Here is a 23,415-nt window from a genome sequence, read left to right as displayed (position 1 = left end):
CAGCCAATATGACCCAAACTCACGGTGTTGGTATGCACGCTGGCGGAAGGAGCCTCGTACAATAACTGCACCCATGACAAACACAGGGCCCAGTCAAACCTCTCCATGACCACAAAGAGGTACCTCCACTCCCTAGCAATGCTTTTTCTGCATCCAGCGACACGATTATCTCAGGTTCTGGCTCAGCCACTGGGATGAGAACCACTGAACGGCCTCCTGTCACCTTAGTTGATGAGCCAAAGACAACTGGCCTTTTCCCTATACCCCATATTCATACACACACCCCCCCCCCCCTTAAATGCCTCAGCTGGTTCACCGACCTGTCCATACAGGTCAAACTACATTTATTGATTTTCCCTGCATGCCAACAGTTCCAGAATTGGGTCACTTGCAATCCCACAATCCACTCCCAGGATGACTCTGCTTTCTTTATTCAAGTGATAAATACATATTAACATTGTCTAAACTCCCACAGGCCTGTCCTTCATTAATCTACTTGAAAACCATAACCCTTCATGAAGTGTTTCAACCAACTGCTGGTGTTAAAAGCTTCAATTAACTTTAAAAAAAAAAGTGATTTATTGTCAAAAAATGTACCATCTTTTAACACCTAATGTTTTCTCAATAGCAAAATACATAATGACTCTGCTCATTTCAGAGTGTGTCTACTGACATGCACAGCAATGAATCCAACAGATGTTAGAGAGTTTAAAATTATTAGGATGACATCAGAACAAAATTCCACAAAGCTGCTCTCCCACTAATCATCAAGTTATTAAGCAAAACATTCTCTGATTTATTCCTAGTTCCAAAAACCTACCTTTCTAGAGGAAGCATTCAAGATAAAGGCAATTGGCAATTTTATCCCATCTCAAGGTAATATCTTTTTTTAAATAAATTTAGATTACCCGATTATGTTTTCCAATTAAGGGGCAATTTAGCATGGCCAATCCACCTACTCTGCACATTTTTGGGTTGTGGGGGCGAAACCCACGCAGACACGGGGAGCTCACGTTAATATCTTGATCACAAGTTTTGATGACCAAACAAAAAGATGATGCAGAGAGGCACATAATGTATTACTTCATTAGAGCATCAATGTTTAAACCAATTAATTAGTTATCCTGCTGACATGCTAAATCAATTGATAGTAAACCATAATTATGTCCAAAAAAATCCTTGAGTTGTGACATTTATCTTTCCCTCCTCTGCGCACAAGGGCTGAAAAACTAAAGTACTGTGTAATTATACTGTATTTTGATTATTTATTTAAGTGTGACCCATGTCAAAATTAGTTGCATCTTATTAGTGCAGCAAAATAAATGCTGAGAAGTTGAATCTCAATCCTTCCGGATCACATACTTCTGACCACTTATTACTCTATACTATAATGCTGTCACAAGTAGGCTTACATTAACACTGCAATGAAGTTACTGTGAAAATCCCCAGGTCATCACACTCCAGCAACTGTTTGGGTACACTGAGGGAGAATTCAGAATTTCCAATTCACCCAACAAGCATGTCTTTCAGGGCTTGTGGGAGGAAACTGGAGCGCACGGAGGAAACCCACGCAGACACAGGGAGACTCCGGATAGACATGATCCAAGCCGGGAATCGACCCCAGGTCCCTGGCACTGTGAAGCAACAGCACTAACCACTTTTTCAGTACTCCACAGTTTATTAAGATGGCAATAGCAGTATTATTTTTACAATACTTATACTACTTGTCACCACAAATAAATCTTGTCTCACTTATCCACATCTACTCTCGCCCACGATCTTGCGGTTTCAATTGTTTTGAATAGGTGACTCCATTTCAATGCTCCCTCAAATAGTATAATTCACCCGGCTCAAATTTAGAATTTACTCTTTGTATTGATTTCTAAAAATCATTATCTGCTTGCTAGGTTCACCCCACAATATCCTCCTACTCATGACACCCTGAAGTAATCTCGTGACTGAGGCAGAGCATTACCTTGATTTTTTCAAATTCGGATGCATCAATGGCGCACCCCCAATTCAGCTGCCGAGTCATTTACAAGACACCCAATGTCAAGTTATACCTTCCATCCCTGTCCGCACCTTCCTGCCCCACCCCCAAGCTTCATTGGGGCTGCGGCTGGTTTAGCACAGGGCTAAATTGCTGACTTTGAAAGCAGACCAAGGCAGGCCAGCAGCACAGTTCAATTCCCGTACCAGCCTCCCCGAACAGGCGCCGGAATGTGGCGACTAGAGGCTTTTCATTTGAAGCCTACTTGTGACAATAAGCGATTTTCATTTCTTCCTTCCTTAACCAATTATCACCAAATAAGGGATGCTACAGATAATCTATTAAAAATCTAAGTACTCCCTGTAAACTGTTCAATTACAAATTCCCATGCCGACGCAAGAGGAAAGTGTCAATACAATATTTGTCAGACTGTAAATCCACCCTCCCATCTCAGAGGAGGTGCTATCATAGCATCAGAAGGGCGTTTAAAGCATGAGAAATTTAAATAGACAATTTCCATTAAAAACATGGACATGGAAATCAAAATAAGAACTAAATGCTCCAAAATGTGTATCAAGTTACAAATTAATGCACTGGTACTTCATAGGCAATCACCTTTTAAAGTTTGAGAATCTTCTTTGAGTCACTCTCCATTTGAAACTTGGCAAGACTCAGTATTCTGCACATCTTGTGAAAATCTACAAATCCCCAAGTGGCCATAATGAATTAATACAATAGGAATGCCACGTTTTCGCTTTTTGAAAACATCTCAGAGGAATTTCAATGTTTACTTTGGACATTTCAAAAGCAGTTAGAAGTCATTAATTAAGCAAATATTCAGAGGAAACCAGAGAAAATGTCAGTTGACAAAGCTGCACTTTGGAGTCAGTATTGTCTGAGAATCTGACGACCCAACAGAATTAGTTTTAAGCACAAGGTTTCCTGTAATGTGCAAACAAAATATTAATAGAGTTTAATGTATTATAAGCTTTCAGCAGCTATGAAATACAACAAAGTAGAATAGAGGCAGAACTTCTGCAGAAGTGAAATCCTGATGTTCATATAGCTCTCTCACTAACACATCCATGCCATTTCATAAAATCAAAGCAAGTACTTCAGTTCAGGAGAGTTGTTTGCTATTATTTTTAGGTCTGCGCTAATTACATGTTAATAACCAAAAGCTTAACAAAGGTCAATGAATAGACAATGGCAATATGCTATTTGAATTCAAGATTTTTTACATCTCAGGGTCTCAATGAGGTCTTGAATACAAATAGAGTTAAACATTTCTGTATAGCATCTGCAGTTGTCTTTACTTGGGACGATCAAGCACAATTTACTACCAAAGCATAGCTAACATAAGCCATTTTTACATGCACAAGCCTTCAGTATACAAGTGCGTACAATGTTTGCTAAATTGATGTCACAATTCCGTTACATGAATTTCATGTTTCCAGCTATTTTCAGAAAATTAAAGTGTTCATTCCTTTCAATGAACTGCCTTTTCATTACCCCAAGAGCTCAACTGGCTTCCTACACCACCGCGCTCCAGAGGAACAGCCAATTATGTTAACACTACACCACTAAAGGTACAACCTGTCTGGAGCTTCAGCTAAAATTCCAAGAATTTTAATTTAATAACTTGTGGCAATATCCTGCAGCTTTTAAAAAACATATCACATTGTTGTGATATTGTGCAATGAGTCATTCAACACTCCTCCTGGGTCTCTTTCAATGTCCATTTTGACAACATCAGTTATACACAGAAGATAACGGTCTTCCTATTTTTAATCTTGCACTGCCCATATTCATCTTCAGCATGTTCTCTTTGCGGACGCATCTTTTCAGATTGGTGTCATCTATGACCTTAACTTTGTTCCAAGGAGTTTGGCCCCTTGAGCCATATGATAAGAACATGGCTGATCTGAAGGTGGCCTCAACTCTACTTTCCTGTCCACACCCTCTCCCCTTAGATTCCCTTGCAAATCAAGAATCTACATTACCCAGCCTTCGCTGGGTACGTATTAATGAGCAATGTTTAATTTGCCTTCCTAAGCACTTGTACCTGTGATTTATATACCAGGACACCCAGATTCCTCTGTATCTCCGAGTTTTGCAATCTCTCCATTCCAATTATATACTGGGCAGTGTGACTGTGAGGCCAATCAAGTATATGGCTTGGTTTAGATTTGGATTTGTTTGTCACATGTACCAAGGTACAGTGAAAGGTATCGCTCCGCATACATTTCAGACAGATCTTTCCATACATGAAAAGAAAATATATAAAATACACAGGCAGCGGGTGAAGCATACAGCAGTGTAGTACTACTCAGTAGAGAAGGTGTGAAGAGATCAATCAGTTCAGTCCATAAGAGGGTCATTCAGGAGTCTGGTAACAGTGGGGAAGAAGCTGTTTTTGAATCTGTTAGTGCATGTTCTCAAGCTTTTGTATCTTCTGCCCGATGGTAGAAGTTGGAAGAGTGAATAAGCCGGGTGGGAGGAGTCTTGGATTATGCTGCCCGCTTTCCTAAGGCACCAGGAGGTGTAGTTTGAGTCAATGGATGAGAGATGGATTTGCATGATTGACTGAGTGGCGTTCGACTCTGTAGTTTCTTACAGTCGTGGGCCAAACAATTGCCATGCCAGGCTGTGACGCAGCCAGGTAGGATGCTTTCTATGGTGCATCTGGGTGAACGTTTGATAGTATGCCTCAAACATGTATTACGTTATAGAACTGATTTTAAGCCTGTAGATGGAGAAGTTGTTTTGAGGAATCAGGAGGTGAGCAGCTCATTGCAGAATATCCAGCTTCTGTCCAAATTCTTGTAGACAGGATGTTTGTTTTGGCTAATCAAGTAAAACTTCAAGTCAATGGTGGTCACCAAGGTGCTTGTGGCTAAAGACTGATTGATGGTGGTGCATTTTACATCAAGGACAAATGGCTGGATTTCCTTGTGTACCTGGCATGTGGTACAAGTTATGTGCTGCTCACCAACTGTTGTACACGGCATTAATGAAACCACATCTAGAGTACTATGTTTTGATCTGCTTACCTAAAAGGTCACAATTACATTAGATGTAATCAAGAAGGTTCACTCAGCACCGAGGTAAAAGGGGCTATTTTATATAAAATATTTTGATTAAAACTACAGTAAGAATCATCTCCACCCCTTACAAAAGTTAAACTTAGTTACTAGGTTCCCCCACCCTTGTTCCCACACGCCTCCCTCCCCTTACCCCTACCCGCCCCCTTGTTCCCACACGCCTCCACCCGGAGTTCCGACACAACCAAAAAATTACCAACAATCAGCAAGGCTCCAACCCAATGTTTAGGATTGCCGACAGTCTGAAAAAAGGAACTCCAGAAATCCACCAGCACAACCAGAACAGCGGCAGGCCCATGAGAGACACCGCTCGTATATCATCCACTGCTTCGAGAGAAAAATGACTCATTCTAGCCTTCATAAGGTGTGCTCGGAACACTACTTTCAGCTGGATGAGACTCAGCCTTGCAAAGGATGAGGTAGAGTTCACCCTCCTCAATGCCTCACTCCAAACCTCCTCCTCCAACAACAGACCCAATTCCTCTATCCACTTTGCTCTCACCCCCTCAACAGAGCCTGTGCCCTCCCCCATCATCCGCTGGAATATACCCGATGTGCTGGCCACCTACAAACCAGAGTAGGATAAGTTCCTCTCGAGCAAGGTAGAAGGTAGATTCGGCCCCGGGACACTTGCGAACTCCACCTGCATTCTCCCAGTGTGAGTCTCACCCCCACAACACAAACATTTGCAGGATAGGTGGATTGGCCAAGCTAAATTGCCCCTTTGGATACTCTAAATTAATGGGGGAAAATCTTACAAGGAAAGGTGGGACCTGTATCTTTTGGAGTTTAGAATAATGAGGGGCAATCATTTTGAAACATACAAGATCCTGAGGGGACTTGACAGAGGAGGTGCTGAAAGGAACATTCTCCTTGTGAAAGATACTAGGGTTTGAGGACATAGTGTCTCATTTAAGACAGATTAGGAGAATAATTTCTCGGAGGGCCATGAGTCTGTGGAACACTGTTCCCCAAGAGAGTGGTAGAGACAGGGTCATTGAATCTTTTTACAGCTGAGGTAGCTAGATTCTTGGCTAAAAGGCATAAGGGTGGTAGGCAGGATAGTGGCATTGATGCCATAATCAGATCAGCCACAATCTTACTGAATGGCAGAACAGGCTCAAGGGACCAAATGGCCTATCTTGCTCCTAATCCAGATGTCAAATTAACTGTGAATGACATTGAGCACTGCAACGGCCAGTGAACAGCCACACTTTGCCTTTGTGATGAGACACATTGCTGGATAGTTTCCCCTTGACACATTCCTCCACCAACATGGCTCACCAGAACTCCAGACCTTCCTGCAATGAGTTCAGCATGACACCAAGAAATTGCAACAAAATTAAAGTGAATGCTGTTTTGATGTCAAGGGCATCTACTCTCACCTTTTTGTGAAGTTGCAAATGGAGGACATTATCATCAATGGGAATAGGGAAGCGACTAGCCAAAACCACATGGCAACTTCACATGACCAATGCTTCAACCCAACTCTTTCCTTCCCTTAACCAAGCTACTAATATATGTCTACAGGTTATATTTAATAGCCACTGATCAAACAATATTACAATATTACTAAGGACAACTTGTTATAGTACTTACGAATCTCCCTCATCATCAAATTAAGACCATAAGACATAGGAGCAGAATTAGGCCACTCAGTCCATTGAATCTGCTCCGCCATTCAATCATGGCTGATATTTTTCTCATCCCCAATCTCCTGCCTTCTCCCCATAACCCCTGATTCCCTTGTTAATCAAGAACCTATCTATCTCTGTCTTAAAGACACTCAATGATTTGGCCTCCACAGATTCACCACTCTCAGGCTGAAGAAATTCCTCCTCATCTGTTTTATTTAAAGGATCGTCCCTTTAGTCTGAGATTGTGCCCTCTGGTTCTAGTTTTTCCTACTAGTAGAAACATCCTCTCCACATCCACTCTACCCAGGCCTCGCAGTATCCTGTAAGTTTCAATAAGATGCCCCCTCATCCTTCTAAACTCCAACGAGAATAATAATAAAAAATTATTATAATAATCCTTCTAAACTCCAACGAATATAGACCCAGAGTCCAACCGTTCCTCATATGACAAGCTCTTCATTCCAGGGATCATTCTTGTGAAATTAACGAGAACATTTGTTTTATTTGTTGATATCCTAAAGTATGCACACAAAAAACTAAGCATTACTGTGCCCTCCCTGGTGTGGATAAAAAAATTAAGTAGGGCCTTAGTTTCCACTCCAATTATTGTTACAGTACTGAAAGAATATCTGTCATTATGTTTCATATATTCTGTTACCCTCCAGTTCTCTTTGCATCTCCAATCTATTAATTGATTCACTTCTATATAACGTTATACTTGGGTCTAATGGTCGTGCTAGCTTTAAATATTTTCTCCCTAAAATTTCAGCATTTCAAAGCATTTTTGCTTTGTTGCTATTGCACTTAAGAAAGAAAGAGTGTCCTCTGTTTTTGAATGATGTCCATTAATGCACCCAGATGTTGTTGCAGAGTTCAACATCAACCCCAAAGTTGCATACTTGGGTATGGTTATGTGGCTGTTTGAAATTTCAGACTTGGAAAATACAGCAAAAAAGTCAATTCAAGTTTCTAGAGCGTTCAATTATCACAAATACTTGTGCTGCCCAATTAACACAAGAACAAAAACACCAGGGAAATCGTTTTATTAAATGACTTTATAAATGAATTGGGAGCTCAATATAAACTCTAAAAATTAGAACTCTATAAACTAAGATGGATATGAAGCCAGTTTCACAGAACAGATGCGACAACATTTACTTGATAGAAAAGGCCATAAAGCTCAAGTCCCATCGCATCCAGGATCAATGAAACGAAATTGAGAGGCGTTACGAATGCTGGACTTTATATTTAGGTGGCTATGTTTTAAACTGTCTCTTCTAATTCAAAAGAAAATGGAATAGCTTGGTAAGGAGATGAGACTTCCTAGGAAATCTAGTTGGCAGGAGACAAGCCCATGTTGTTATGGAGATAAAAGCTCAAATCAAAAATATTCACTGAAAGTAAGGTGCAAGTTTTAACATCTGACTCACAGCGTCTTAAGGGAAATTAAAGATGGGTAATAAATGCTGCCTGAGCCAATAATGCCTGCACCCCATGAAATTATTTTAAAACTGGTTTTGCTGTGCCCAGAGATCAGTTAGACGGAGAGATTTAGGAATACAATCCACAACAGCTGCTTCTATGTCAAGCTGAAGAAAAGGACTGTTTTGGGGTTAACCACTAAATGTTGGTGAGGATGGATTCTCAGTTCGAAAAAACGAAGCTTGGAGAGTTAAGATCAAGGAGTGGCCAGAAGGTGCCTTCATACTGAAACACCATTTGATTATGTTCAAAAGACTGAGTGAAGGGGACTTTGTGAAAAAGGTCACTGGAAGAATCACCTGGGTGGGGCAGGAGAGGAGATCCTGTTGAAGCTGGAAGGGGTTTGGACTTTAAACATAATACATCACACTCGCAGCAGAAATGTAATGAATAAAAGGTGATGAGAGAGGTTTCTGTTGTGTTAAGAGGTTAATGGGAAACTCCTTTTTCTATAGTTTAGCGTATTACTGTAGTTGCCCAGGCAATGTTTAGTTAATGCTGATTTTAGTTTATTTGTTACAGCAAGTGTCATAAATCACATTTGTCATGCTTGATCCTTGATCACTGGGAAGTTTATGCCTCTAAATCTCTAGAGATAATAGATGATTTTGTACATTTTGATTTGTGATTCCAGGCTGAAGAGTGAAGAGAAAACAACAGAATGCGAGCAAAGGAGAAGCAGGGGTAAAGAAAGCTGTAAAGTATTCCAAATCTCTCTGCATCTCTGAAGTGGCAAGCAATACATTTTAATTAGCAAAAAAAAAACAATTAACTTATGTCTCTCGTTTAATCAGATTAATATTTTTTTAAAGGAAAAAAATATAAACCCATGGTTTGGCCCCTTTAAGACAACTCCTTAAAATTTCTTAGAAACTGAATTATTCATTTTTATCCTCCCCTGACCCCCAGACTGTGGGCGTACACGAACCAGACAGCATAAACCATGTGGGAACATCCATTCAACACACTCACCAAAATCAGTCCAACAAAATATGCAAAAATGTGAACATAATCTTTATAAACGGAGGATCTATTACAATGGTCTTTATGAAGGACTCCTGTGGTGCTCAACACTTGCAGACTTGCATCATATATGCAAAAATTCAAAGCTCTGCTTGGAGCGGCGATGTGCAACGCTCTTTACAGCCTGCTCACAAATACATAAGCTCGGCGGGGGGGGAGAGAAGAGATGATAGCTATGATGATCACTTCATTCGTACAAGTACAGATCAGTTTGTTTGTCAGTCAGATTGATACCACGCACCCATTATAAATTGACAGTGATCAACAAGGTATTTTGACTAAGAGCACAAAATGACCAAGTGCACAAAGTCAACGGTGACCATATCTGGTGTGACACCTTTATATGGCAGAGGACGGGGAAGAAAGAGGGACACGGCAAGCTGTTAAGTCATGTACATATATTGGACAATGACTTATGCAAAACGTGGCCTTGCAGTCGCATTCAACCACAGTTGGGCAGAGTTTAAAATGGGAAGGATGACCACCGCACCTTCAGAGCTGACGCTCTTGGATTCCAAAGCACATAGTTCCATAATTTTTAAAAATCCGCATGCTGTCATTGCGACTAATTGGACACAGGGCTGCTACCAGACGGATAGCGACCCACTCCCACCACCGACCCACCCACTCCCCAAAAAAACGCGGCTGATCTGCTGCAGTCACCATTCACTGTGGCCGGAGGAGAGGCATTCCCACCCATCCACCACCTCACTGCACAAAACTTAATGTGTGCAAGTTGGCAGTTTTTTTTTAGAAAACGACACAGGTTGCGAAAAATATTTTTGAAAAATTAGTCGAAGTTTGAAAATACAGAAAACAATCCCCGGCGTACTCAAACCAGCCCTGAAAAAGAATGAAATTTGTGAATGTGACAAAATAAAAGGGGTATTTTTTACCCCCTTCGCCGCCCCCACAGACAAAAAATTAAATCAGTTACATCTAAACTGCTAGAAATAAGCGGGTCGGCGGAGTAACTAAACAGTTCAACGACCTCACCGAGGCGGGTTGAGCCAAGCCAGGAATTCCTCAGATAACGGGAACAATGTTACACGTTTCGGCTGGAGACATTGGGAAGGGACAGCCCCGGATACAATGTGTGCAAGAGCCCCCCACACAAAAAAACACCCTTACCTCTCGCTGGAAACAAAGTGTCTCTCTGCAAGCGGGAGCAGCTTCCCGAGGGCGAGAGGGGAGGAAAAATTCCGACCTTCAGCACCGTCCAAACAATGCCCCTTTTTTCCCTTCTCTGCCCCCACCACCTTCGCTGTGAACGCACAAACTCTCTAATGAAGCGGGGAGGAGCAGCCACCTCAACCTCTCCGCCGCCTATCCCGCCCCTTCCCCGCGCTGATTGGAGCCTCCTTCATCAGGGCTCTGCCTCCCGCCAGCTTTCCCCGTCTTCCATTGGTCTACCCGCCTGCCAATCAGCAGCGGGAGAGAGGGGGCGGTCTTCCGCGCAGAGGCGGCCTCCAATTCCCATTGGTCCCCCCGAGCTGTCCATCATCCGATCTCCAGGGAGATTTAAGACGCTGTCGAAATTCAGATTGGCTCGTTCCCTGGTGCACCGCAGCTTCCCAGACATTTCCGCCGCTGGACCAGGCGGAGGGAGGGGATTGAGAATAAACCAGGCCGAGAGAAAGAGGAGGGGTATGGAGGATGGGCCTGGCAGAAAGAAAGAAAGAGAGAGGGGAGGGGGATTGAGAATGGGCCAGGCTCAGGCACCCCCAGACAGAGAGGGAGATTGAGGATGGACCAGGCTCAGACACCCCCAGATAGAAAAGGAGATTGAGGATGGGCTCAGGCACCCCCAGACAGACCGAGAGGGGGATTGAGAATGGGCCAGGCTCAGACACCCCCAGACAGGGGGAGGAGGGGGATTGAGAATGGGCCAGGCTCAGACACCCCCAGACAGACCGAGAGGGGGATTGAGAATGGGCCAGGCTCAGACACCCCCAGATAGGGGGAGGAGGGGGATTGAGAATGGGCCAGGCTCAGACACCCCCAGACAGAGAGGGAGATTGAGGATAGGCCAGGCTCAGACACCCCCAGACAGACCGAGAGGGGGATTGAGAATGGGCCAGGCTCAGACACCCCCAGACAGGGGGAGGAGGGGGATTGAGAATGGGCCAGGCTCAGACACCCCCAGACAGGGAGAGGAGGGGGATTGAGGATATGCCAGGATATATACACTAGTGGTTTATTAGGCTACATCAGGAATACCCCATCCTTTTTTGTGTGTTCTGCTTCAAACAATTTGGAAAATGCCCATTTCCTAATCCAGCAATCCAAGGCAGTAGCAGCAGCAGTTGTCCCTGTGATTGGGGAGAAAGGGGATTTGTGAAACAATATCCAGCTTTGGGATGACATCATGTTGGGATACTTGCAACGAGGCCGGGATTTGCAGAGCCGTCCAGTGTCGAAAGCTGCAAAACAAACCAGCTCTGAGCTGCTATTGTATCCTTCAAACGACTGCTTCACATCGAAACCTGCGAAATACCAGGGAAGGAAACCCAACTCCTGTTGTGTGGGGAATAAAAACCATCTAACCTGTGTCACTCAATGAATGGGCGCCTACTGTGCAAGTTGCACCGTGGGAATTTGCAACAATGGGCATAATCTAAATACCAGCACGTTGTAAGATTTATTGGCAATTAAATTAACATTGCATCTAAATATCCCAACTGTTTAATGAATTATCTTCAACTAATTAAGTATGAATAATTCTGTCTTTCTAATATAGCGAATGCATCCGAGGGCCAATTTTTAAACCAGAATAAAGTGGGGGATTTGTGTGTGGCGTGCTTTCTTACTTTTGTTTTCAGACAAAAATAGAACTTCCCGACTCATTCATCAAGTTATTTCGCTGTATGCACCAGTAATGTCCTGCTATTTTAATTGGCGCTCCTCCACCTTATCACTAACTTCCAACATCTGGTTTCATTGACTTGGACTGGGAGGTTGTGAGAGGCCATTCATTGGCCATATAAGGCAAAATGAGGTGTGTGGAGACATGGTTCAAACCGCACGCAGGCCATTACATCAGCCTCTGGAGGGATCTGCAGTTCCATTTTCACAGTCATATATCACATAGGGCCAGTAGACGAAATATTGCGTCAGATTGTTAAACCCAAGATCAGTATTAAAACAAAAGCTCGCTGAAGTACTGGTGTGGTTAAAAAAAAATTCTATTCACAGAATTGTTACAGGACAGAAGGGTGGCTGGCTCTCCAATTGGGGAATTCACCTAATATGAAAAATTGAAAATGAAGTTAAAAGCCCCTAGTTGCCACATTCCGCCACCTGTTCAGGGAGGCTGTACGGGAATTGAACAGTGCTGCTGGCCTTCCTTGATTTGCTTTCAAAGGCAGCGATTTAGCCCTGTGCTAAACCAGCCCCTAATACCAATCCTCACTTGCTCCCCACAACCCTTGCTGCACATTCTTCTTTTTCAGATGACAATCCAATTCCTTTTTGAAGTCTACCATTGAACCAGCTGCCTGCACCACACTCTCAGGCACTGCATTCCAGATCTGAACCACCGGCTGTTTGTAAACGTTTCTTCTCACCTTTTGCCAATTACCATAAATATTATATCGTAACTTTTATAACAATTCAAGGTCAACCATTCATTTATTCTTCCCACCACGTGGTCAATTTTAGGGTCAAAATAACATTATTGATTGTAAAATTGCCATAATTCAACATGCTTGGTGATATATGGTATTTCTAAATGTGAGGCAAAATGGAATGGAAATTATAGTGGTTTAAATATCCCAACTAATATACTCGAGTAGCTTATCAATGATGGTGTTGGAGTGATAGCAAAGCTGGTATTGAACACTTCTTGAACTTTGGATAATCATTTTTGTCAATTCCCTATGTGCTGCTGAATCTTTAAAGCACAGAATATTTACCAGGACACTTTGATGAGCTTGCTGTTTAGCATTGCTGTTTATATTTTAATGTTATGACCAGCCAGATATTTCTCAAATTACAACATTTTGCAAAGAGTTCAGTAACCCATTCATGCAGCTAGATGTAAAAAGTTTATAGCATTGTATCTGTTATATTGAAAAAAACACGAAATAACTTGCAACACAAATATCATTATATCAATGACTTTGTAATTTATATGTAAAGAGGTAGATTATTTTATGCCTTAAAAGGTGGAAAATCTAGTCTGCAGATGAATCAGTCTCCTGTAATTCATAATGTTCTTTCATGTGTGAAACTGGACTGCGTGTATTACCAACATGGAACATCACAACTAAGACTCTGCCCTATCCTCTCTCACCCACTTACACATGTGCAAGAGGCCACACAGTGACACAATGGTTCACACTACTGCCTCACAGCGCCAGGGACCCGGTTTGATTCTGGTCTTCGGTAACTCTATGTGAAGTTTTTACCCTTTCCTCGTGTCTGCATGGGTTTCCTCTGGCTGCTGCGGTTTCCTCCCACAGGTGGTCAGATGGATTGGCCATGCTAAATTGCCCTTTAGTGTCCAAAGATATGCAGGTTAGGTGGATTGCACGATGTGCGTATGGTTTCAGGGATAAGGCAGGGGCAGGGACCTAGGTAGAGTGCTCTTTTGGGGTTCGGTGCAGACTTGATGGGCCAAATGGCCTCCTCCTGCACTGTAGAAATTATATGGATTAGAAGCAGTCTAATTTATTCTACTGAAATAATATCTGTGACGTGCAACAAAACAAATCAGCATTCTGTTCAACATGAGGGCATCACTTCGCCCAGTCCTGTCCTCACTCAACGTCAGCTCGCATACAGGCACACATTTTCCACCTGTAACACTGAATAGTGAGCAGGATTGGAAACCATGGTTTATTTTTTTCCCTTTCCTTAACCTGGAAGTGCTAAGGTAAATTGTAGCACTCTCACCATCAATTTAACAAATCAGTTGGCTCAGTACAAGCTAAGGATTAAACCTGAAATCTGTCAGGACACAGTCCCAGATTATGTAATTAACCACTAACCACAAGAGAAGGCACCTTCTAATTTTGTACAGTTCTGGAGTATCCTCAGCTTTTTCATGTGTTAAATATTTCTCCTTAGCATAAGGATGTCCACATTCACTGCATATTCCATGTGAGAAGTCTTACTGTTTGCTTTCGTCTTCCTGCTAAATAGTTTAGCCATTAATTGTTCAAACAAGTTTCTATCTTGGCTTCCTGTGTCTCCAGCTGTGACAATGTTCTTCTAACAACTTTTCTCATCGAAAAAATGTAATTCTATTAAGATCCTGTACAAAAAAATCAATTTGTTCATTCACATAAAATGGATCTTATCTTTAGCTTGTTATATTGTCACCTATTAATTTACTAAATTGACACAATGAATGGTGAAGGTTTGAACTAGTTGCTGAGCCCCTCCTGTTTAGTAGATTTCTTCAGTGATGGTATAGTTGTAAACCTTTCACACTTTCAGACTTCATCTGCATATTACACTTTACTTATAAATGCACAGAATGTTTATATAACGTCTTTGATTTTCTCTGCCCTGTGTTTTATGAATTGAACAATGACAGTCTGCATTAAAATGTCACGGAGGTCATTTATTTATTTATTTTTCTTCTGCTGCTTGGCTTCACACTCTGACTAACTCCAAAAGTTGTTGCTGATTTATGTGAAATTTTTTACTAAGATATGCCATTTTCCTTAACACAAAGATTAATGGCAGTGTTGTTTGGAAAATAGAATTTCTCACATTATTTGAGGCTTCAGGAAGTGAAAGGTGATGCCTGGCTTGATACTTCAGTTATCCTGTGAAAGCTCGGGGGTAAATATCCCTCGGGCAGAGGTTGTGGGTTCAACTGCCACTCCTGGGCCTAAGCTCATTACCCTGTCCCAGACTGTCACTCCAGTGCAGTGCTGTGGGAGCGCTGCAGTGTTGGAGGTGCCATATTTCAGATCAGGCATTTAACCAAGATCCCGTCTGCTCTTTCTGGTTAATGTAAAAGATCCAATAACAGGGGAGTTATTCCCCAGTGTCTTGATCAATATTTATCCTTGAATCAACGTCACAAAAATAGATTATCTGATCACCATCACAATGCTGTATGTGAGAGTTTTGCTTGTGTGTACATTGACTTCCACATCACAACAGTGAATACACTTCAAAAGGTACTTAATTAGACGTAAAGTGCTTTTGGCACATCGTAAAGTTGTGTAAGGGTCCTTCCTATTGATTCCCTTATTTCCCCTTTCTTTATTTTTGCTGTCAGCATTTTGATCCAAGGATGCTTACTGGAAATGTATCTTGAAGTCAAGCAGCAGAGAGAATGAGGAATTTAAGAACATAGTATAGGGTACTGCTAGCTTAGGACACCAAGAACCGGACTTCTCGGCACCAGATAGATGGGGTGGGATTTGGTTTGATTTATTGGCTGGTGGCCAATGTATTGGCCAAAAGGTTATATTCTGCCTGGTAACAGGCGGTGATCGGATCCTATTCGAGTGGAATGATTTTTAGACACCCATGGTGCTCAGTTTGAATCCTGGACACTCATGGGGAAGGACCTGCTCTCCCTCCGTCATGCTTTATGCAGAAATGCTGTGAGCCATTCCATTTCTGAAACTGCAGAGAAATGAATTAATCTACAGTGAAAACCATTACAGACCGGAAAGCAAAAATCTCGACCTGAAAGCCTGGTTTGAAGGACAGTGTGCTTAGTACAACCATTTGAAATACAGACTTTTTATTTTCCTTTTACATATTTTTATTCACCCATCTCTTTCCCTCTGTTTGTCTTGTGTGTGTGTCTGTGTGTGCGCAGAGGATGGGGGCAAGTTAAAATGGGGAGGGGAGGGTGTCATAATATACACACAGGTACATGATGGTGCACAGACAGGCAGTGATTGACACACAGGATGACGAATGAACACATCAGCCAATCACCAGACAAGACACGAACACTATAAAGCCCGAGGGCACTAGTTTTCCCGCTCTCTTCCACAAGGCCACCGATCTGCCAGTTCTTCCGCCCGTTCCACTGAAGGCGGCCCCTGACCTACCCTTGAGGCGGTCAACCAGAATTCGTCGGCCACCACAGAGACAGGGGGCGAGATTCTCCCAAAACGGGAGAAATCGTAAAGCTGCCGTAAAACCCGGGCGGGTTTTACGGCAGCGCGCCCCTTCCCGACCGGGGACCGATTCTGGTCCGGGTCGGGGCTAGCAGCCCGACGCCGTAGGCTCCGGCAAGACGGGCTTAACGAAAATCGTTAAGCCCGCTTGCCGGAGTTAGCGCCGGCTGACGCGTCATATGACGTCAGCCGCGCATGCGCAGTTTGGAAGACTCCAACCCGCGCATGCGCGGGTGACGTCATCGCGTTTTTGCGCGAAACCCGCGCATGCGCGGGCCGGGTTGCCCCTCAGCCGCCCCGCGAATGGATACTGCGGGGCGGCGGAAGGACAAGTAGTGCGCGGGCATTGGGCCCGCTGCCCGCGATCGGTGCCCACCGATCGCGGGCCCATGGCACCCTTGGCACGGCCGTGGTACGGCCGTGCCAATCGGTGCCATGGTTATTAATAGCGAGTTTGTGACGCCGTTTTTACGAACGGCAAGACCAGGTGTGTTTGCCGTTCGTAAAAACGGCGGAAAGGGCTGGGACTTCGGCCCATCTAACAGCTGAGAATCGCTGCCGGCCGTAAAAAAACGGCGGCAGCGATTCGGGTCGGGACTTCGGCGGGGGGGTGGGAGAATAGCGGGAGGGCGGCAAAAATGTCGGGAAGGCCCTCCCGCTATTCTCCCACCCGTCGTGGGGGGCGGAGAATTTCGCCCTGAATTTATAGACTGAATGTTGCTTTACCTTGTGATCCTTTTACACATCTGTACATATTGTTTCTTCCTAATTTGGTATCTGCCCTCTATCTGCACTAGACACCTTCCCATGTAAATACGTTCACATACTTTGTATATAGTCAGGCTCCTACACACACACACTCACTATTTATTGACCTACAAACATTTTTTTAAAAAAGTTTTTTTAAAAAGGGGGAGATGTCATAATATACACACAGGTATATGATGGTGCACAGACAGGCAGTGATTGACACACATGATGACCAGTAAACACAGCAGCCAATCACCAGACAGGACACGAACACTATAAAGCCAGAGGGCACTAGTTTTCCCGCTCTCTTGGGATCCAGCCTCTGAGACAGTCAGAGCCCATGAGAAACAACTAGAACTTACACCATGTGCCAGTAAGATAGTCTGGTCAGGTTAGCCTCGGCTCTCCAGTCAACTCAGCATAGTGTCAACACACAGTTAAAGTATGTATGATAGTTAAGAGTTCAATAAAATCGAGTTGCATTTCTTCAAGTGTTGGAAGCCTGTCTCTCTCACTGCTACAGTAAACGCAGTCCTCGCAGACCCAGCTTACCCAATACATCAGAGGGGAATTAGGAATTAAATAATAGTTAACCAGTTGTATTTGCTGCATATTTCATTATAGTTCTTGTTATAAGTAAAAAGTAATTATGTTTAAATTTACAGCCTGGTGACTGTAATTATTGGGCAGCCAAGGGCCAAAGATTTGTATTCTTCGAAGAATTATTGGCTAATTCAATTGTGTTGCGACTTTGGGTTAAGTGGGGCTGCACGGGCTGAACCCCCCCCCCCCCCCCCCCCACTCCCCTGAAACACACACACACTGTTACCCAAAGGGTTAAAAAACAGAGTAGATGTGAAGATACGCTACATAGAAAAGTCACTGAGATCCTATTTGGGATATGAAGTTATAAATGCACCGTCAAAAAAAATGTTCATTTATATGATGTTTATGCTGGCCTTTACCGCCAATGAAGTACTTTTTGAAGTGTAATCACTATTGTACTGTAAGAAACATTGCAGCCAATATGTACACAGCAACTCCCACAAACAGCAATATGATAAGAACTAAATAATCTATTTTTTGTGATGTTGATGGAGGAATAAACGTTTGAACAGGCCTCCAGGGATAACTGTCTTGCTTTTCTTTGAAATAGCACCGATGGAATCTTTTACATCCACACAAGCAGGTAAGTGGAGCTTCAGTTTAATGTCTCGTCTGAAAGACAGCATGTTCAATGTACAACACTCCCTCAGTATTGTCAGCCAAGGCTCTCAAGCATGGGTCTTTTTTTTTTTTGCAAAGGTATACGGTAAGAATTGTTCCCATTTATTTCCTTTGTTCCCATTTTCTTTTCTTTTATTATTTTTGGTCTATGGCCCCATAATTGAAATATGCCTTCAAGCAGAGGACTTACGCGGAAGCAGCCTACTTATTGGGACAGTAAGTTGCAGGTTTTGTATTTCGGTGGGGAGAAAACAAACTTGTCGGCACTGAGCGAATCTTAAGATCCAGCTTTGGAGGAAGTTGGTTCAATTGGCTGGCAAGCAATCTGTGGGTTGACCAGGGACAGTGTTCTGCCTGACAACAGTCAGTGATTGGTCCCTGTGTGATGCTTTTGAGAGAGCTGGGCAGAAGTGATTAGATCTTGGAAGGAGAAGGCGCACACTCTCTCTGAAAAAAAACTGCTTCATTCTTTTAAAACAAGTGAGTGCCTGGCACATCTTCACTATAAATTTGAAATGATCTTGAATCTACAGAGAATGTAAACATCCATGCCTGTTAAAACCATCTCAAGCCTAGAAGAAAGAAGTACCGAAACAAGAGCTTGAACCTCAGGCAGACATTAACTGGAAGCCACCCCAGTGCATCAAAGATCCTATATCCTTCTATTTTATATTGATATTTTCTTTATCTCTGAACCACCATTTTCCCTCAGTGTCATTTGTATGTGTGTGTAGGGAGTGGGGGTAGATCAAAAGTGGGGATGGGAAAGGGTATTAAGTACAGTTACAGTTTTGTCAGCTTAATTATACAGTATTACTGTTAAATGGTTATTTGTGTGTTAAATTGACAAACCTGGGGCCAAATTCTCCGACCCCCAGCGGGGTCGGAGAATTGCCTGGGGCCGCCGAAAATCCCACCCCCGCCGTGGCAGAGATTCTCCGCCACCCGGGAAGTGGCGGCGGCAGGAATCTCGCCACTCCGATCGGAGAGGCCCCTGCGGTGATTCTCCGGCCCGGATGGGCCGAAGTCCTGCCGCTGGGAGGCCTCTCCCGCCGCCGAGGTTTAAACCACCTCTGGAATGGCGGGATCAGCGGTGCGAGTGGGCCCCGGGGTCCTGGGGGGAGGTGGGGGGCGATCGAACCCCGGGGGGGGTGCCCCCACGGTGGCCTGGCCCGCGATCGGGGCTCCCCGCTCAGACTCCGGGCCAGTGCCCTGGGTGCACTATTTTCCTCCGCGTCCACCACGGCCTCCGCCATGGCGGAAGCGGAAGCCAGCTGCCACTGACGTCACTGTCGGCGCATGCGCCGACCGGCGAAAGCCTTTTGGCCAGCCCCGCTGCTGGGGGCGCCGGTTTTTTGCGCCAGTCTTCTGGTGCAAACCGCTCCAGCGCGGTGCTGGCCCCCAAAGGTGGGGAGAATTTCCCACCTTTGGGGAGGCCCAACCCCTGAGTGGTTGGCCGGGTAGGGGAGAATGCCGCCCCTGGTGACTGCAGTTTACTGGGCTCAGCCAAGGACCTCAGGATTTTAAAAATAACATCTAATTTCATTTGTGTTGTGACCCCGGGTCAAGAGGGGCTGGAATTGACCGCACACTAGCCCAGGGTGTTGGGAAAATACTTTATTTGTAAAATATCTGAAAGAACAGTGCAAATATTTCAAAGTAGCCAGCACAGAAAGTGCAATGATATTCACGTTTTCCAGATAGATGGGTGGCATGGTGGGGCAGTGGTTACCACTGCTGCCTCACAGCGCCAAGGACCCGAGTTCAATCCCGGCCCCGGGCCACTGTCTGTGTGGAGTTTGCACATTTGTTCCATGGCTGCATGGGTCTCAGCCGAAAGACGTGCCAGATAGGGAGATTGGCCACTCTTTTGAGGTCCACCAACAAAAACAGAAGAAAGGAAAAAAACTGAGGGACAAAGCAAAAAAGGGCCGCTCCTGTTAGGGCACTGCCAGAACATATCAAAGATCAACGGAAACTTAAAAACATCAAATAAGAGTGCAATTAAAGGGCTCAATAAAGCACCCCAACCCCTGCGGTGCCCACCGGGCACGGAAGGCCTTGATAGTGCCAGTGGACACCGCATGCTCCCTTTCCAGGGATACCCGGCCGCGAATGCCGCGGAAGAGAAGCAGACAGTCTGGCCGGATGACCCCCTCGGTCGCCCGCTTCCTATAAATGGCACACTTTGCCAGGCCCAGGAGCAGGTTCACGTGGAGGTCCTCCGCATTAGGTAGATTGGCCATATCTTTTTATTAAAACAGTAAAAAATATATACAAGGCCAAATGTTACAAACACTAATCTTGTGTTGGAGAAACAGGATACCCTCCCCTCAGTACCAACATACGGGGAGTGGGGGTCGGATACTCTGATTATTTAAACAGTTCACAACACAGTTGTACAAAAAAATAAATGGTGCAAGCAGTAAACTTTGCGCTGGAGAGACCAGATACCCTTCGCCTCTGTACCAACAGAAGGGAAAGGAAGGGGGTGGTGGGGAGAGAGGGGAAAGGAGGGTGGTGGGGAGGGAGGGAGGAAGACGGGTGTTGGTGGAGTGGGGGGCAATAGGACATTACCTGAACTATCTACGGAGGCAGAAAAACAAAAGAACCCTCAATTATGATGTGCCAGATTCCAGGGGTCCCCCAGAGGGACGACACAGTGTCAGGCACGAGTGAGCCATGCACCATGCTAAATTGCCCCTTAATTGGAAAAATTATAAAAATGTTTTTTAGATAGATCATGTTGCACACTGAGGTACTTCAATCCATTCAAAACAACATTGCAGACATGTTAAAATGGTCATTACAAAAAGTGCACTTAAGTTGTCTACATCGATCAAGTTGCACTTTGAAGTGCTTCGATACAACTGTGATACTTCTTCCCAAACTGTACAAGTTTGAATGTCTCTACATTGACAAAGGCCTTCCGTGCGTTTGTGCTGTGTTGCGCCCTTCACACAGATGCTACCAATCTACCGAAGCACGGAATGGGGAATTAAACCTCTGAAGCAAGAGTGCGACCAAATGAGCTACAGCTGATACCTGTCACAGGTGTTTCACCCAGAAACCTCTCCTTTACTCTGCTTCATGAAAACAAATGTGATACATTTCTGTTTTTCTGGTGAGATATTTTGACAATTTAAGAACAAAAGAGAGGAAGGTTGAGCACAGTAATGTCATGTTTTTATTCCAACCATCGTGCACAATGGCGGGATTTTCCGCTCCCGTTTTTTTCGGGTGGGTTCAACGACGGGAGTTGAAAATTGCGTTTCGCGCCAACATAAACATGCAACGCGAATTGTCCCTGCCGGTAATGTAGCACTTTCCCCACAATTCAACTTTGGCATTATTTTTTCCATACGTTAGCATATAATTGGCAGCACGGTAGCATTGTGGATAGCACAATTGCTTCACAGCTCCAGGGTCCCAGGCTCCATTCCGGCTTGGGTCACTGTCTGTGTGGAGTCTGCACATTCTCCCCGTGTGTGCGCGGGTTTCCTCCGGATGCTCCGGTTTCCTCCCACAGTCCAAAGATGTGCAGGTTAGGTGGATTGGCCATGCTAAATTGCCCTTAGTGTCCAAAATTGCCCTTAGTGTTGGGTGGGGTTACTGGGTTATGGGGATAGGGTGGAGGTGTTTACCTTGGGTAGGGTGCTCTTTTCAGGAGCCGGTGCAGACTCGATGGGCCGAATGGCCTCCTTCTGCACTGTAAATTCTATGATCTATGATTATCAAACCTCTATGCCTGAATCGCGGGCTCTATTAGAGTCTGCCCTGCCAACGGGACATTGTGTGACCCCCACTCCTTGCAGGGTTTTTTTTTTCTGTGTCAGGAACGGTACCGGTAGCTTCAATGCCACTTTTCCTGCTCCCCCTGTCAGCCTTTGCCAAATTTAGGGAAAATTCCACCCAATCAGTTCAAGTTTGGGTTTACTTTCACCATAATTTCCTTCAATTGACAGCAGGGTGCACAAGAGCTCTAGGTGTTTTCTTTCCTCCATGCTTTACTGATTTTCTGTGATTAAAATTGCTACTGAACGCAATGACTTTTGAACTGAACAGACCACAAAACGATCCACACAATACTTTCGGGATTTGCTGGCAGGAGGAATGTCTCCTTTATGCACTACCTAATTTTACAACATTTCCAAGTGAACAGCAACTAAAAATGAAAGATCACTTCAATTCATAACTATTATAGTCATTCATTGTAATTCAATATTTTGATTGATGCAGTACATTTTGTCCATAGTAAATATTTGCCTTTTCTATGTTCCAAGTTACTCCCTCTGCCCCTCCTGTACTCTGCCCTGCACCTCCTGTACCCTCTTCTGCCCCTCCTCTACTCCCCCTGCCCCTCTATTCTCCTCTGTCCCCTGCTCTACTTCCCCTGCCCCTGGCTGCCACCCTCAACCAGGCAGGCAGGCACGTTGCATTCTTTTCCTGCACCCTCCATGCCTCTGAAACTCGGCACTCCTCTGTCGAAAAGGAGGCGCAAGCCATCGTTGAAGCTGTGCGGCATTGGAGGCATTACCTGGCCGGCAGGAGATTCACTCTCCTCACTGACCAGCATCGGTTGCCTTCATGTTTAACAACACACAGCGGGGTAAGATCAAAAATGATAAAATCTTGAGGTGGAGGATCGAGCTCTCCACCTACAATTACAAGGGGCAATCACAATTACGAAGTATTGCCCCGGTAAGCTCAACGAGCCCCCCGATAACCTATCCCGAGGTACATGTGCCAACGCACAAATGGACTGACTCCGCACCCTGCATGACGATCTCTGTCACTCAGGAGTCACCCGCTTTTATTACTTCAGAAAGGCCTTCAATCTACCCTACTCCATCGAGGAAGTCAGGGCTATCACCAGAGACTGTCAGGTCTGCGCGGAGTGCAAACCGCACTTCTACCGGCCAGACTGTGCGCGTCTGGTGAAGGCCTCCCGCCACTTTGAATGCCTCAGCATGGACTTCAAAGGGCCCCTCCCCTCCGCCGACTGCAACACGTACTTTCTCAATATGGTCGACGAGTACTCGAGATTCCCCTTCGCCATCCCATGCCCCGACATGACAGCTGCCACCATCATCAAAGACCTTAAC

General features: G+C 44.5%; 1 protein-coding gene across 9 annotated transcripts in view; it reads right to left on the bottom strand.

The window, feature by feature from the left end:
* Positions 1 to 10,527, bottom strand: part of LOC119953638 (myosin-10) — a 178,866-nt gene extending 168,339 nt beyond the window's left edge. For 7 of the 9 annotated variants that reach the window (XM_038778104.1, XM_038778106.1, XM_038778108.1 and 4 more), the window contains exon 1: positions 10,368 to 10,527. The gene's annotated coding sequence lies outside the window, so the exon portion shown is untranslated. The remainder of the gene's footprint in view (positions 1 to 10,367) is intronic. The other 2 variants (XM_038778111.1, XM_038778113.1) reach the window with 1 other exon arrangement.
* Between the last annotated feature and the right edge of the window lie 12,888 nt (positions 10,528 to 23,415).

This window comes from Scyliorhinus canicula, chromosome 18, assembly GCF_902713615.1.
Source record: "Scyliorhinus canicula chromosome 18, sScyCan1.1, whole genome shotgun sequence".
Classification (NCBI taxonomy): Eukaryota; Metazoa; Chordata; class Chondrichthyes; order Carcharhiniformes; family Scyliorhinidae; genus Scyliorhinus; species Scyliorhinus canicula.
The sequence above is the reverse complement of the archived record's forward strand: the minus strand, read 5'-3'. Positions and strand labels throughout refer to the sequence as shown.